The following is a 17126-nucleotide window of genomic DNA, read 5'->3' as shown; positions in this document are numbered from 1 at the left end:
TGCATTCCAGGAAAAGCCAACTCTAATTAGAGCGTTAAGTGAATTGCTGTAAGAAAACAGCTGTATAATTGCCAAAGTGGCTTCACCCTACTAAATGCCAGGAGGAACTTCGTCTGACAACGTTTACTAAGGACACATACACAAGAAACTACGTCTAATTAAATTGTTTTCAACTGTATAGACCAAACGCGAACCTAAGTTATATTATATTATTGTAAATAGTTTCGTTGTGCACTTGTAGTAAAGCTTTTTAACTCGTTCGTATAATACAGAAGATGTGCTTGTTTCCGTAGAATATTTTCTATCAATAAATGTAAGGGCGAAAAGGATTTTTCCTAAATTGTCACCCCTAAAAAACAACATCAAAACGGCCTACGTTGTAGAGATGCCCTTACTGTCTGTTTTCACCAAATGAGCCTTTTCTTAACATCTGCCTTTGCAGCTCACGAACATTTTACGCGTTTTTATCGCATTAACAATGTGCTAACATTAGCGTTGTTCGGGTGAATTTGGATTTGTAATTCTTGTAGAATATTACAAATGTAATATAACTGCATCCTGTAAATGTATTTAGTTCGTGTTAACATGAATCATGACATTGGAAAATTCAAGGCAGTCACAAGAGTGAAGGTGCTGTGTGTCTTGAGACGGGTTCTCGCTTCCAATCAAATCAAATGTGACATAGATTTGATTTGATTTATGTTTTTAACCTGCAGGGGCTGCTTCTCTGTCCACAAACCCTGTCGCAGACGCGCCGAGCCCGGCTGCGACGTGCGTTCACTGAAGCCACGGGAGATACTGTTAACTACGTTAAAACGGTGGGCTTCTAACTATTGGATTACGCACCGGCAAATACCAGAGCCGACTGTACAATCTTCACTTCAAAATTATCCCCCAAATTTGAAATTAGGTTTTAGAAATAGATGAGTAGACACGAACGAGATAGACTAGCGGCCAGCATGTCAGCGATGCGTGATCGAAACTAGTTTGCGGCACCGTCCATCTCAGGTTGTACAGTCAGGCAGGTATCTATCACAAGTAATTTGTTAGTTGGCGAATGTGTCGTCCCTATAGCTTCGTTAAATGACCACCGATAGCGTCCCCCCACAACCCGAACATATACCCTGGCACTGATCGCTTGTCACATTACAAATCGTTTTCTGTAAATCACAGTTGGAGCAAAAACTTGTCATCATTCAGCACGTTAAGAGAAATTGGCTTTGAATGTCGACTCTTTGGTTTTGAAGGTATGTTGAATTTGTGTTTATTTCAAATTTGGCCTTGGAGAAAACGTTTTGTTATCGCTTAGGGAACCCATTACTCAAGTAATACGCAGCACCTACACTATCATTTGCCATCCATTTTTTCACTATCGATGGATTAGGTAGAGGTAAGCACTTAGATCGGTAAATAGATTGCACAATGCGTCGCTTCAATTGTTTAGATGAACTTGCCTTTTATGTTTGCAATCTAAAGCGTATTTTGAAGAAGATTTTTATTTGAGTAATAATGCGTAGATGCTATGCGCTAAGTAGTTAGATAAGAATTTAACTTTACTTTTAAAAATAATACTAAAATATTTTTTTACAAGAATGCTCTACAAAAATTGTGCAATAATTCTGCTACAGAATTCTTAATAAATTTTTACTATATAAATTATTAAATGCTTTTTGACCTCGTATTTTATAAATTTGTAGATTGCACTAACACAGGTCAACTTATTTTATCTTTACTAAAGTCTTTGCCCAGAAAAAAAGTGATGCCGTAAGCGTATTTCAATACGCTTACGGCACAGTAACTCCAGTGTACCTGATAGTAAGTGGAATGCCATTAGATAGAATATGATGAGATATACTGATGAGAGATTATTATCACAACTATACCGGCCTATTCGCAATTGGATAAACAGCGTAATTTTGACACTGCGTTAATAAATGAAACCACATACCAGTCTTGATCTCTACTAACATTCTGCCGAAAACTCATCAATGAATAACGCATATTTTCGCCAAAAATGCCAGTTTTCCTTTTCTGATTTCTTGATTATTTTGTAATTTAATGCGAATATGATATCTGAGAGTAAATTTCTGGCTGAAAATGTGATGTTGCCGCTGTGAAGAATTCTTTTATAGTTGAGTGGCATTCGGACATGTAAAATTAAAATGACTTTTTATTCATATTTATTTCGTCCAGAACTTTATTTTTTCAGTTAACCTCTAAGGTTCGAGTAACTTATTGTGAAGTGTTATTTTCGTATTTATAAGTATGTGGTACATTTAGTAACACAATGTCTTAATGACCTTGTATACAAACTGAATCCTTAAATATACACTGTCACGTAGGGATACTATAGTTTTCTAGAAGTAAAACATTTTCTTTAGCAATTCAGTAGTTTCATATAAAAGTACAAAGATGTAAACCTTATCTCTTTATATCACCACAATGAAGTAGTACGTCATTTCCGTCAAAGGAAACCTTAAAAAGTTGTCATAAATCCCGATTATTTATTAACTATAAAACATTTAATGGAGTTATAAACTGAACGGTGGCTCAATATAAAACGTAACACCTTCCAAATTTTTTCCGGATTGAACACGCTAGAGGTAAAGTCTCGGCATGCAAAGTAAGTAACCGTGATATTGGGTATTATTCTGCATCAAGGCACACCATCAATTTTATTGTCGTCATACGACAAAGCTCTCCCGTCTAAACTCGTGGGAACTTCGTTTATAACCGTCCCAGGCGAATGTATCATGTGAAAATAATGTTGGTATTTTTATGACGTCATCAGTAAAGTTCAAGGTCGATGTTTTTTTGGATTTAACAAGCGAATTATGCCTACTGAGCGGTAATTTGCTTAATAGTTGTGTTGCTATATTATTTGGCACGAGACCAGACAGTTGAAATGTATAATTGTTTAGTTGAAGGAAATTGGACAGAAACGTTGGGTACGAGCTGAATACTTGAAAAGCTACTAACGTAATGATGTCTGATTCTAAATAAACGTCTGGGTAGACAGCGTTGAATGATAAATAGTACCTAATAAATATAATATATGGAGAGCCTAAGAATTAAGGTGTTAATCATTTTTTTCACAGAGATTTAGTCACAAAACTTTTTTTGTTTTGACCATTCTAAGTTAATGCAAATACTCGTTTGTGGTGAATTAATAGAATCTTCAAGCCAATAGGTTTTCTGGGTTGATTCATTTTTTATTTCTAAACTAGGTGTTACTCGCGTCTTCGCCTGCCTCAAAAGTCTTTCCCGTCACAAAAGTCTCTAAAATACTATACGACGCCAGTCACATATAGATTTTTTTTAAAATTTTATATGGGAACAAATCATGGGAATGAAAACATATATGCCTGTGTATGTAACCTATGTGTTAATCAAGGACATATTCTAGGCATGTGCAAAATTTTATTCAAATCCGTCCATCCGTTTCTGACTTTACTTCTAACAAACATATAAACAGTTCACAAATTTTTGCATTTATAATATTACATAAAATTTGATTTAGTAACCAAAATTAAAAGCATTCTATAACCCAGTTACATATGTTACCAACTAAAACGCGGCAGGGTTAGTTTCGATGGGCAATTTGCATACATAATAAGGGCGCGTTACCAACAATTTATATTTTCGTTAACAAAGTAATGGCCCCTAACATCTTTCCTTAATGGTCCGCGCCATTGTCGTACAAATATACAGAGTAACAAGTGACTTGGACTCCAATTACTCGTTTATGCGTAGGCATGGTTGTAGCTTAGGGACATAAAATATTTTCTCCCGTTAGGTATTATATTCAGGGTTCCTAACGTAAGAATACCGGGATATTAGTAATGCTAAATCATTTCTTCGGCTATTACAATGCCCGATATCACTCTGAAACGTGATAGGATTAACAGTTTGAGAAAACTTATTTTTTTATTAAAATGTATTACGCATAGCTAATATATGGAAAGCGCTACGCATCTATCGCCACATAAACACAAAAACATGTTGCACCGTCAGGGGAAAGTGACCACTATTGACGTCAATCAGAGGGCACATGAAACCGCCGTAGCAACCGCGCCATATTCATGGCCTAGCATCGAACTATCGATATAGTTTAATTAGTTGTAATTTGTAATATTGTATTTTGCCATTTTTAATTAAATATCTTATTTTAATTTTTTTTTGCGACCTCCGACTGTGACCTTCGTTATTCGTATTCGTATTCTTCCTAAAAGATAATAAATACAGACAATGGGCGTACGGAATCCTCAGTACACGAGTTCAAGTTGCTTCTGCCCGGTTTTTTTTATAGTTCAACATCCCACGCGTTCGTGAATTTAGTTGAAGTGAACATTCGACATTTTCACGCGGCTTAATTACTTTGATATCCGCATATAAGTGTCTTGCATGAGTTAATTTTAATTTAAAAGGGTTCGGGAGGGCATTAATTTATGCAAAGTGGGTGTAAAAGCTTTCATGTTAATGTTATATTTTTCGAGAAACGGGTCCATTTAAATTTAAGTAGCTGAAAATGTTATTCAAAGCTCGGCGGTCTATTCAGAAAAATATTGAATTATTATTTTTACTTAATAGCACGTATTTTTTATTTAATCATATCCATTCGTAATATTAAATAGGGTTATAAAATATTTGTATAAAATTCCTCAATTTTATAATTAAAAATGTTTAAATTCCATTTAGTAGATTGAAATACACCAAAAACAATAATATTGCTTAATTCCGTAAGCAATTATGAGGCTTAAATGCAAAACCCATTCAAACTAATAAAGTTATCGTTTAATCTAATTGGCGTAGTGCAGTATTGGTCGAAACAATCCGAAATTACTTTTAATTTGTTGCTGTTCGATATTCAATACGCAAATCTCTTTATAAACAGCACGAAATTTAGCATTTCTATAAAATTAAAAACGGCCGGATCATTCAATTTTCACAGCACTTTACAGTTTCCATTTGTTTGTAACTGGATCTTTCAGTATTAAGTAAACTAAAGGCTTTTTGAAGCCGACAACTTGAAGTTGTTAGCTTATGCTTCCGTTTTAAGTTCGGTCGTGGACTCATTTTTATATTTTTGTTGAATATTTATCCATTTAATGTTGTATATTGTTAATTATATTGTACGATATATTACTGTCAATATAAGTAGTTAAATCTATTTCAAAATCTAGGTAATATATCACCGGTATACGTATAAAAATAGAGAATTACCTATAAAAATATCCAACTTTGTTTATCTGTTGCCAAAATTGAAACTATTTTTCTACAGGCTAGATAATGTCATAACACAAATATATTTAGGCCAGTTGCTGAATTGTGTTTTATGATACGTGTACTGTATAAGATTTATTAACCTATCAATACTTTGTGAAATATGTTTTGTGAAAATTAATCAAAAAATGTCTCGAATAAGATTAAGTGGTTATAGTACATTCTACAAAGTTTTGTTCAAATTATTATAATGATTTTTTATGTTTACGCCAATATTAGACATTTAAATAATGATAATTGTATAATATAGGTAGATTTATTGTAGCTGAATATTTGGCCAATAACACCTCAGTCCGCCCCGTGACCACAAAGGCAAATTATAATATAAAAAATCTGGCTAAACTCCTAAAAAAATATTAAGATGTTCAAAATCTACTACACATATATAACCATAAGCATACATCACAAAATTTTCCCTTTAATTTAGTTAGAAAACCGAAACACAATTTTTAAAACCACTCTTCATTTTACGGTAGTTTTTAATCGTTCAACTTTGTAGGAGCCAAGTTTGATAAATTGGCAGTGAGTTCGTCTTTCCTTGCCAACTAAGAACAGGGAATTGAAGTTTTTATTGTTTCCATTATTATAATGACTTGAGCGGAAAGCGGTTTAAAATTTTAATTTCACCCCGGGAGACTTTAATTGTTATTATTTTGTATGTTTAATTATTGTTAAATTGTATTGCTCAGGTGCGAATTAAAAGATTGCCAGAAATGGATGCAGTTATTATACAGTAATCAAAATGGTAAAACCTATTTGACATAAACACATGCCAAGTTGACTCACTTTGTGAATTCCTATGCGAATTCGGCCACGGCAGCCAATGTTACAGATATATAATATAATAATCGTATATTATAATCAGCCAGATACCTAAAAGATATTTAAGTGCCCAACAGTGTGTGCAATACACAGGTTTACTCTTTGTTCCTTCAGTCTCATAGTCCGGTGGACGGCAATTCGATATGACTGGAAAGACTCACGTTGTAATTATAGAATATTTAATATTACACAAGCTTACACCTTTTATCCCCAAAGGGGTAAACAGAGGTGCAACTGTTACACCCATTTCCCCCCATGTGTATTTAGTCCCATGATGTGATGGGAGCGCGAATATTTCCGTTTAGGGCACGGATTCCAAACTCCGCTCTGACACTGAATAGAAAAATACAATATCAGTATGCCCGACCCAGGGATCGAACTCGAGACTTCAGCACTGCAGTCTTACCGTAAAACAACTACGCCACCGAGACAATCAGTCTATGAGAATAACATCTCTAAATTGTAATTATAAGTTTTAAGTTTCAAAAAACATATATAAAGCTTTTGTAGAAGGCACTGCTTCCCTATATCTATTTGTTGTAAATATGGTATATGTTCTTAGTAATTAAATAAAGTTAGTAAAAAGATGTTATTGACATGAGTGTTTATTTCGGACTAAAGAGAAGTAACTATGGCAAACAAAACACAAATAGTTCTTAAAATAGACCATATAAAAAATAATAAGTCACGACGAAGGTTACAATCTCCAACACTATTCAACTAACAATATTGAATAACACAAACCACAATGTTTTATTATTGAGTCTAAGCTCCTCCTATTCTGCATTGGTACGTTTATCGTCTGCCGTTGCCAAGTTCCCTTCGTGGCAAACTGTGGCCAAAACCCTTTAATCTAGTTAAAGGATACTGTCGTTTGTTGTTAAGCTATAAGAATCTATAAAATATTCCGGCCTTGTAGATGGAATTAAAAACTTCGGGTAGCCTAACTTTTCTTCCTTAATATTTCAAAAGGTTTGATTATAAGATTTCGGTCCCGTTTAATTGCATTAGTTTTTTAATAATATTTTTTTAATTAATCTACTATATTTATGTTGTGGATTATTATTTTTCATAGAATATTCTGTTTGCGGGCATTCATCTGTAAAAATAAATTTATCATAATAAAATTTTCTTTATTTTATTCAATCTTTTATTAAAATTGAAACACTCCAATCAATTACTTATAACTGCTCAGAAATAAAAAATTATATATACTAAAATAACTCTATTGAAATGAAAACTGTAAACTGAAAGCAAAACATTATGAACCTAAATGTGTAAAATGGACAAATGTTTATGAACTTATACAATGCCATAGTGGTTATGTGGAAATTAACACAAATCGTGTACATAAATGGGAACACTTCCAACAATAAACAACATCTCTAATCAGGTTTTGGACGTTTGCCCGTCTCTGCGGAGGCTGCCGTCTGGGTACCGTGTTCTCGACGGACCGATATATTCCTGAACAAGGGAAATCGTGTACACTACACACTATGGAACGTTACAAGAATTCAAGTTGATAAAAATGTTTATACGCCATAGTAGTTCTATAAGAAATGGTTGAAGTTAATTGTTATTATAATGAATTGAATTAATTGAATGTAATATCGCTAGATCACTATTACAAATTTCAATGTTAATTTTTACTGTTGTGGCAAAAATGAGATGAAACATTTTCATGTTGGTAAAAATTAGAAAGAAAATGATTCATGGCTCTAGGCTTTATTCATTTTTCGGCATTATTGGCTATTTTCACTGAATAAGACTTAGAATTATGTGATACTTTTAATTCAATTTTAACATAAAATATAACATAGAATCTTGTAATATGTCATCTCTATTGTTAAAAAACCTTGCGGAAATTATTTTATTGACAGGCAATACTAAATAATTTTCTCTTAATGAGAAATTTTAAGAAATTTTTATTCGATAATGTATATAGTACTAAGCAGTTGTTAAACAGGCCGTGAATCTGTTTACAGTAGTAATAGGAGATTTAAAACAGTATCTTATAATTATTGCTTTGTTCCAAATTTAAACTGAATCTCTTTTTTCTCAAATTTGCTCGTATTCCTTTTCAATGTGTGATGCGCGAAACAATTTTTCAAATATGTTCCAGAAACTCTTTGGTTATTTATCCCGGTTGTTTTAACCCCTACCAAGTATTTTATATGAAACGAACGACGAGACGTGCAAGCGGATTGCTTATGGTAAGCGACACTATCTTGAAAAGTAGTAATATCACATACTTTAACTTACAAACTACTTGGCGTTGCATTGCGCTCATCAAGCTCATTAAAATTCGGCTAAATAATTCGATAGTATAATGATAATATCAGCCTTGTATTAAATACTGTCTTACGGCTAGGCACGGGCCTCCTCTACTACTGAAAAGGTTTAGGATTTAGTTCACCACGCTGACTTAACGCGGACCGCAGTCATAACATACCTTCGAAATTCCTACGGAGATTTTCTTAGATGTTTCCCAAAGATGTTTTCTTTCACCCTTAAAGCACGCGATAATTGAAAAGATTACACAAATACCTTTAGAACAGTAAGAGCTGTGTGCCTTGGGTTTTGAAACTCGGGATATTTCTCTCGGCAGTCCGTTCCACACCTTTAAAGGCTATCGCTTTTAATGATTCTGAATCACAAAATTACTCAGAAAGTTCATATGTCATAATAATTAAGGACGATATTAACCAGCTATGCAGACATTTCACTCAAACTATATTTTGTATTTATGTTGACTGTATTCAATTAAGTGCGCCGATTAATGGGATTATCTGGTGTTGGCTGCACGGTCATTTTGAGGATAATTACTCGCGACCGCAGCGTAGCGTTCGTAATGCTTGCTTTCATTTGACGCTTGAAATTCAACGTTGCTTATTACCGCTACGAAAGTTTATAATTGGATTCAGGTAGCATTGAGGGATTGTTGCTCTTTTATGACATTACGAGCTTTATTCCGGTGCTATTGTACGTGGCGCGATTGTGATGAATTATGCGAGCGGTTTTTGTTTTTACGCTTTGGAACTATATTTAGAAGTTTCGAGATATTGCACTTTTATTGATGGTTGTAAGATGACTGGGATTTTTATTGGAAGGGAGAGGAGGGAATGATTTTCTTCAAAAAATAACATTGAAAATTATACTTAGATATATAGATATAACGTCCAGCATTCAATTTCGGTATCAAATCTCTGCCAAGAAATATAGCTTGGGAACCGAATATTATTCAAATGATTATGCAAGTAGTCAGTGTCTTGGACAATAATAGTCCCCTAAAGCTATAAAATAGCAAACCAGCTTCCAGTAATCGTGCCCTGGAGATTTGTTTTATTGAAGCTACTGAGATTTGTAATTATGATTCAAATTATATATTCAAATGGAACCGGTGCATTGCAATGTTTATGTTTGACGACTTTATTTGGGTTCACTCCTGCTAACTGATAAACATTTATTGATCAGTTTTATAACTTATACTAGGTTTTGCCTGCGGCTTCGCTTGTGTAAAAAGTTTTTCCTGGGTTAATATTTTCCCGGAATAAATTGTGTGAATGTGTCAGTATTACTATCACGGGCAGGTGATGCGTCTTAAGAACGTTAACTTGTTTGAATAAAGCTTGCTGCGCTGTCTTTTCATTTAGCGTGTGAGATAAGTGTAGGTGAAATAAGGAAGATCATTTGGAGGTCATTTCTGATATCAATACAAATTACTGGGCCAAAAACCATTATAAAAACAAATATTCTATTTGTCGCTTATGTATAAGTCAAGAAAACCTTGTAACCAACAACTTAATCTACCAGCCTCACTGTAAATTAATTATGATTATAATTAATCTAGATAATCTAAGTACTAAATCTAGGTAATTTATAAAATTAATACAGCGAATTTACCAAACACCACACTTTATGTGCGGTCGGATACTCTACGCAAAATAGCTTTATTGTCAATTTATTGAACGTTTAATAGTTTTGCGTCTGCAGTATGCATCAAATCCAGATGCTTTAACCAGACATCAGTGGTTACCCCGTTGATTATGGCATAGTTCCAATTCGCTACAATAGGCCTCCTGTATGCCTTGTCATATAAATTATGCTTTGGATGCGGTCGCACAATACGTTCCATTACATTGAACTAATGTGCTGCGATCAGTGTGATATGATCGATTTCACGCCCCCGGAACGCTTATTTGTGAAATTCACGTTCTGTTTGAAATGTTTCGCTTTTGACCGAAGCAAATCAAATGCACATCACTCCGGGCTATGTTCCGTATCTCTGAATAGATTTGAAGTGAATGATCGAGCTGTTTTGTATTCATTTAACATTCATCGTTTTTCGACATTCATTTTAATTTTACACTAAGAAGATATAGGCTAATCAAACATGCCATTAAAAACAGCAACGACTCGTTTATAATAATACGAGTTTTTGCTCGCGGATTCACCCGCGTGAAGGCGTTTTCCGGGTTAATTTTTTTTCCGACTTACATGATATGTATCGTTATATTATGACCAAATTACACAAAATCATTATAAATTATAGTCTATAGATTATTCTGATATACAACGAATATTACTGTAAAGTTTCATCGAAATTCGTTCAGTAGTTTTTTCGTGAAAGAGGAACAAAAAGATACACACATATATACATCCATACATCCATTCTCGCAAACTTTTTCATTTATAATATTAGTAATATATAATATGATGTTTGGGTTAAAATATTTAATCCGTTTAATATTCAAAACAATAGAGACATGTATGAAAGCTGACCATTAATTACCAGCTATTGTTGGGTATAATATGAGATGTTTGTAAGTTGTAACACGAATAAAAAGCCCTAAATTGCGACAGAATATAATAAATGTCTTTTTTTATAATTTACTTCATTATATTTTTGGCCATTGTCAGTGTCGCATGAATTTCTAATTAATCGTTTAACTTTAAATTTTAATTCGTGTATTGCAATATTATTTTCCCTATTATATTAAAATTAATTAATTGCATTTTTAATCAATATAGCGAGTACTCATTTCACACGTATTAATACAGGAACTTATACTTCAGAAACATATGATTAATACTATATGAATGTAAAATGCAAGCAGTTTAAAAATAATTATTACTGTTCTTACCGATGTTGATGAATTACTCAACGATGATGAAGCAAACACATTCTACCCCTGTATTTGTGTAACCTATTGATTTATGACTTACGTAAGTTGAGCTCCATCGATTATAATATCAAGTGTTGTTTCCCGAGAACCCGTTGTATTGCCTTTCAGTTTACTAAATTATGTGGAAACTTATAAACGGTATGTTCATTTACGAACGTAATCTTTTTATTTTTTCATTTATAACACAATTGTAAGTGTAAACCAGAAGAAATACACATTACATTCACTTAGAAGTAGAGCATAATTAGCGGTGTTCTAACACGAGGCAATGTTTTACAGACAACCATAGCATGAATACAAGGAAAGTAAAATGAAGGACATCATACTGTACAAGACAGGTTTCTACATAACAGAAAAAAAGAAATGTTAGATTTATCTATCACAATCCAACGTTCGTACTAAAATGTAACAACGATTTTAAACTGTAGGAAAACAGTCAATAACAATAAAAAAGTTGTCTGAACGTCTGCAAATTTTCATTTAGATTCTTAACAAAAGAACTGTTAAACGAACAAAAGGACGAAACTGTTGTTTCGGGTGGCATTTCAAAATTTGTCCACTGTTTTATGTCGTGTAATTATCAAGAAATCATTTGAATACAAAGGTAAATGCAATTTCCTCTGAACAGGAACAGTTGTTGTCTCTACTAAGAACAGACATTTTCACTTTAATTTCGTAAATTATTCTTCTTACGTCTTTCCGTCTTTCAAAAGTTTTTATAACATAATTTGCACATCAATGTAGAATGTGATTAGTCTTCAGAATAAAGAAGAGGCTCTTAAAAAAAAATTGGACCATTCACAGTTATGTTAATCATTTATGTCAATTCAATATCATAAAAATGATTATCATAGAAGTTAAAAATTTAGGGTGAAAATAATAATAATAAAACCGCAATCAAGAAATGAGATTTCAAAATTGTCTCATAAGTACTTCGAGACCGTAAATTTAAACAAATATTTTTACAAAACTATTGATGTTCTTGGAAATCTTTGGGGAATATTCAGAAATGTACATCCTGCGGCTGATGATTGATGTTCTACGGTAAAACCTTCACCTCTTATACGCAAATAAAACACACAATATTAATAGAGGTGGATTGTAGACGCTAGCCTTAATTTAGATATGGATCAATATTTGAAAAGCTCGAATGCAATGATATTATATTCTCATTTTGCGTGGTAGTTAGAAATATTGTATTATCAATCATTTATTTTAGACTAGGTGATGTTCGCGGCTTTGATTATGTGAAAAGCCTTTCCTGCTACAATAGTCCTTAAAGCATTGCACGAGACCAGCGCTAAGTATTTAAATAAAAAAATAATATAATTCCATTACTTCCTATCGGAGCGAATTACTACCGGGACAAGAAGTACAGTAGTTTTTTACTCGGGAGATGTTAATTCCGTAGGCCAATTACATCTAAATCCGTTGAGTTATTTCAGCGTTCACTTCTCACAAACATATACAGATTTTCACAAACTTTCACATTTATAATATTAGTAAGAGAAGATAAGAAGTAAAATATCCTTTAAATAGAAAAAGATATCTATTCCCAAAGTTAAGATATTACAATAAAACATTTTAAAATTAAATAAAAATCCATAATATTTAATATAAGTAATATGATTGTTTTTTTATTGCTTTGAATGATGATACAATCGTAATAAAATTTCCTCAAATATTAATACAATTTTAAAGTGCCCCAGCTGGGCGATATCTGACAACTTTGTGAATGTAAAACTTTTATGAACTGCATTATCGTGGTGTCAAGCAGATGCAAACACCCCAGACTGCTTCAGAACTTAAAATATAATTGTAATAAGGATTACGCGAAGTATAAATTTTATACCCAACCTCGATTTAGACCGTTAATGACCAGATTTAACATTAGCCGTGTAAAGCGGTTCAGCGTCAGTAATACACCTGGATCTTCTCCGGGACTTTTTGCACTTTGCTTATAATGCGATGATTGATGGCTCAAATTTGTTTTAATTAGTAATTGTGTAAAATTAAACACCTGAGCCCTGAATAAAATTTTGCGCTCGCTCGACGGTTTTGCGTAAAGGAGAATTATTAATTGAAGCGTTTTCCTTTTTGCATACTTTATTTGCAGTCATATTCAAAAGTAAGTAAGATAAAGATTTCAAGCTTGTACTATTGAATAGTTCTTTAGTTCTTTAGAAATATTTTTTTAGTTTTAATATTTGTAATCTGTAATCATATAATCAAATCTGGAGTTCAAAGTTAACATTCGTATGGGATTTCAAGATTCAATTACAGAAGTAGTTTGTGTCCGAACTTCGCGAAGTATTCGTTAATTTAATACTTGTTGAAGTTTTGGAAATGTTTTAAATATATTAAATATTAGATCTGATCTACGGCTATGCTCGCTTTATACTTTGTCTGGAATAAAATGTCCATAGGTTCTTATACTTTAAAAAGTTTTTAAAGGTGTAAAAGATCTAAACAAATTTACATAAATATAAAAGAAAACTGTAACCCTGAAGTTTTATATCCATACCTCATTATGTATTATAAAACAAATTCCACCACTGCGTCTGTTTGTCTAAGCGCAGTAAACTTAAGTACTACCGAACAGATATCAATGAAATTTGGTATGAAGATAGTTTGAAGGGAAAGGATATTCCATGAAAGTATATAGCGGAAGTTTCATCCCGGATATTTTTTCACGCAAGTAGAACCGTGAGCAGAAGCTAGTGCATTGTATTTTATAATACATCATTATTTATACTGTACTAGCTGACCCGACAGACGTTGTCCCGTCTTAACTATGAATTTGCAGCGCGCATTCTGTCAATCGCTGAAATTAACTTTTCTTAAATTTTCTAACGTGCCGCTCAACTTTCTTAATTTTTTCTTTCATAAGATCCTTCTCCTGACAATAACAAACACAACAAAAAAAAATAGTGGAATCGGTCCAGCCGTTCACGCGTGATGGCGTGACTAAGAGAAATAGGGATTCATTTTTATATATACAGATTATAAATCTTTCAATAATTATATATCTACACAAAATGTGTCTTATAAACATATTATACGTAACGAATAACCTTGATAGATTTTTCTGGAAATAAGTGTGTATTTTTGGGTAAAAGCTGCTATTGACCTTGACCTGATTAATCTGAAATAATAACATGCTCACCTGTCGACATTTCAGTTTAGTTCAGTTTAATAATGATTATTTTATCGTACCGCCTATACGTAGTAGTTCCGCCGACATATACGTTTTCAGGAAAGCTAGGCAACACGCATACACACGCTCAAGCCTTTGTCACTGGTAAGTACAGGCGCGACTGGTGCACCTTATTTTCACCGTGGTTATTCTATCCCATGATGTGATAGGCGTTGAGACTATCGCCATATCAGGCACTAATCTAAATTCCGGGCTAATAATGAGTACAAAAACCCATTATAATTTTGCCCGACCTGGGTATCGAACCCGAGATATCAGCACTGCAGTCGTACCGGAACAAGTACGCCACTAAGGCAGTCACCAAATTAGTAATCATAATTACATTACTAGCTTCAAAGATTATCTCAGATAGACCTTTTTTACCTTTTGCTACTTCTACATAATATTATTCATAGAAGATATACTTTACCCCCAAATATTTGTTTCATCCAAATCACTGCTATTCGTATACGACATTTCGTTCTTTATAGTCATTAATTATGATTAATGTGTACATCTTAAAAATCTTTTGTTTTCTCAGCTGAGGATCAAAAGACGTCGCAATTAATACATTTTTATTTTAAGATTTGTTTCGCAAATTTCTTTCGGACAATTTAAATAATTGTGCCCATTAATAATCTCTCAGAGTAGGTTGTTTTGTAAAGTGTTTAAAATTGCTGCGGCTGATTACCTCAATTAACTTGCTGAATAGAGTTTTAATGTGAACGCATTTAATGTTCCTGTGATATTTATGTCAGGAAAGTGAACGACTGAAATTAATCTAAAAGCGTATCTACCACGTTATTATAATATAAGCGTATATTAATTCTGTAGTATATTTATCTAATTTTATCTAAAGAACAATATAGAGTTAGTACCTGATAAACATGTTGAAGGAAACCTTCTTATTAGTGAAAATCAACATGCATGTTGATGCATATGCAAAAGCAATTACGCTTCTGCTGTTGTCTAAAAATTCGTCTAAGTATAATAACAATAACAAAAATTAACTAATAAAGTACTTCGCTTAGAATACTGTAAACAAAAAATTTGCATATAGTTCGATTGCTGTCATAAACAAAAACTAATGATTATAGATCACTTCAAATAAAAAAATCTTAAGTGTTTTTAAACGTTGTTGATATTGTCAATTAACTTTCGGAACGGTCCAATGAAACTAACTCTAATATTGTTTGTAGTCGGACTCACAGGCAAAATGGTGTTAAAATTAGTTCGGGAGGTAAATTAGAAAACATATGTTTGTGAAGTCATTGTTAAATTGAACGGTAATTAACAAATTTTGTTTCCTTTATGTATGCAGTGATTTGTAACAAATGAACGAAGAAGCGGCGATAGCATAGTTTGGAGTGAATCGGATTGCTGATGCGAATGTTCGTAGGTTCAAAACCTAAGGGCCTCCGACTTTTCTAAAGTTTTGTGTGTATTTAGTACAAAATACAGCGCTTTCTGTACACCACTCCTGATGTACATATTTTTTCTTGAAAATAATTTGAATGTTAGTGTTATCCTATTATTGACGAAGAAATTATTGTAATAGAGTCAAAGCGGTTACCCATAACACGTAAGCTATTGGATGTCCGAATAAAATAAAAAATACTTGGGAATTAATGCTTGCCGTGTAACAAAAATCTGGAGGAAAACTATGAAGTATGGCAAGCAGAAGGTATGTGAACCTGCACTAGGCCAGCGTGGTCGACTAAGGTCTAAACCCTCTTAATAGTACAAGCCCGTGACCAGCATTGAGGCGGTATATCATACAGGGATGGATATTATTATTTAATGAAAAATGAAACCCGCAAGCCGTTCTTATTTGTATATATAACATAATTTCTGGCCATTAACCGAAGCAAGATTTCCCGAACTTTGAATATTGCACTGTATGGCATAACACAGCATTTATCACCTTAAGGCATTAGACATCAAGTCTAAATGTCCAGTAATCACTGACTACAATGTTCTTTAAGCCGGAACAAAACAGTGTAATAACTTGCCGCCAGGAATAGATGACGTGGTGATATCAACCTAGATAAACTCTCGCGTTCAAAAGATCTAAATAGTAAGTATAGTAGTAGATAGTATGAAAATAAGCCAAGGCCAAGTCCTCAAAGGTCGCTCATGAATAGCCAAGGTGAACTGTCCACTCCTCAATGAGTTGCTTTAACGGATATAGAACTTTATTCACCTTTTGTTAAATGCATTTTCTTTGGTTATTTTTGACGCAAACTGCTGAAAGTGTCTTGGAACATGCCAGTCATTGGTAGACTATTTGATAGCTTGGCAACAACGTTAGAGTTCGTGTTCGTGCAAAACTGTCAAGCAAGTCTGCTGTCGGTTTGATCTATGATATAAGCATCACATGTGTATATAAAATAGCATGGTATTGCCGTGGTATAAAGCTGCAATTTGTGTATAGCGCTCCTAATATGATAACAGTCATTTGCTATTTGATTTCATCTGGACGTCACTGTGGTGATGACAGAAATTGCTTGTTTGACGATACAGCGAACTTTAACAATGCTGTCAAACAATCTGATAATGAAATGCTTCATAAAATTCTTATCAAAGCGTGAAAGAATTATACCTTAAAGCATTTCATTTTGCTTACGAGTTAATATTAG

At 33.2% G+C, this 17126-nt stretch overlaps 1 protein-coding gene across 3 annotated transcripts in view; it reads left to right on the top strand.

Moving 5' to 3' along the window:
- The window catches only part of LOC115446687 (small conductance calcium-activated potassium channel protein), a 235278-nt gene that overhangs the window by 94437 nt on the left and 123715 nt on the right, over positions 1 to 17126 (top strand). The window lies entirely within an intron of this gene.

Source organism: Manduca sexta, chromosome 8, assembly GCF_014839805.1.
Source record: "Manduca sexta isolate Smith_Timp_Sample1 chromosome 8, JHU_Msex_v1.0, whole genome shotgun sequence".
NCBI lineage: Eukaryota > Metazoa > Arthropoda > Insecta > Lepidoptera > Sphingidae > Manduca > Manduca sexta.
This window is presented reverse-complemented; position numbering and strand designations above follow the sequence as displayed.